Genomic DNA, 1119 nt, shown 5'->3' on the forward strand with positions numbered 1-1119 from the left:
GCTGCATCTAAGTTTGTATTGTGGCATATCTAAAATCTTAGGTTTATTTTGTGTATCTTGTTTTGGGAAAGTTCGTAGAATCATAGAATATTCTGAGTTGGAAGGGACATCAGGATCAAGTCCAGCTCCTGGCCCTCTGCAGGACACCCCAAGAGTCACACCGTGTGCCTGAGAGCATTGTTCAAATGCTTCTTGAACTCTGTCAGGCTTTGTTGTCCTCCTCTGGATGCTTTCCAATAGTTTAATTTCTTTCTTACACTGTGGCACCCAAAGYTGTCCCCAGCCCTCRAGRTGAGGCMGCCCCAGSYCAGAGCAGAGCRGGACAATCCCCTCCCTTGCCCGGCTGGYGATGCTGTGCCTGATGCCCCCAGGACAGGGCTGTCCCTCCTGGCTGCCAGGGCACTGCTGGMTCAGATTCAACCTGCCATCAACCCCAAGGCCCTTTCCATGGTATTGCTCTCCAGCATCTCATTCCCCAGACTGTCTGTACATCCAGGGTTGCCCCATTCCTGGTGCAGAATCCAGAGTTTTCCCTTGTTAAACTTTACATAGTATATCCTTATTCTTACGTGTTATATAAGTTATATACATGCTGGGGTTTATATCTAGGTGAAGATGCAAATGTGGAGAATGCCATTCATGTACTATTAAAATTGAGTGGCACAGTATGTCCTGTAAAATTTAAAAAAAAAAGGTATAAAGTTCAACTGAATTGTGAGTGCACTTTTGATATTCCCCTAGTTGCAGCTATAACAGTGTTGTTAATTAAAAATGTAAGCTGCAGGTACTCAGTGCCACATCTAACAGATGAATGTGTGATTGGAATCAAATGAAGGCAAATTGAATTAATTCCTCCTGGGGTAGTGTGGTGTGTCTGGCATATACTCCATGGTCCTGAAGCTTAGAACATTGTCTGTTGCACTGTATGAGGCATCCTTGAAATAAAAGAATGTTTGGCAGAGGACCAGAAAGCCACAGGAGAACTTCTAGATTTTGCACTCAAAGAATTCTTGTGGTGCATAATTTTTTAGTATGCTTACAAATTGTCTCACACCTATGACAAAGAATGTGATGTTTTCCTTTGAAAAACCTGTTCCAATTTTTTTTTTTTTTTTTTTT

This window comes from Malurus melanocephalus, unplaced genomic scaffold (assembly GCF_030028575.1).
Source record: "Malurus melanocephalus ecotype Western Australia unplaced genomic scaffold, MMel_1.1 scaffold_25, whole genome shotgun sequence".
NCBI lineage: Eukaryota > Metazoa > Chordata > Aves > Passeriformes > Maluridae > Malurus > Malurus melanocephalus.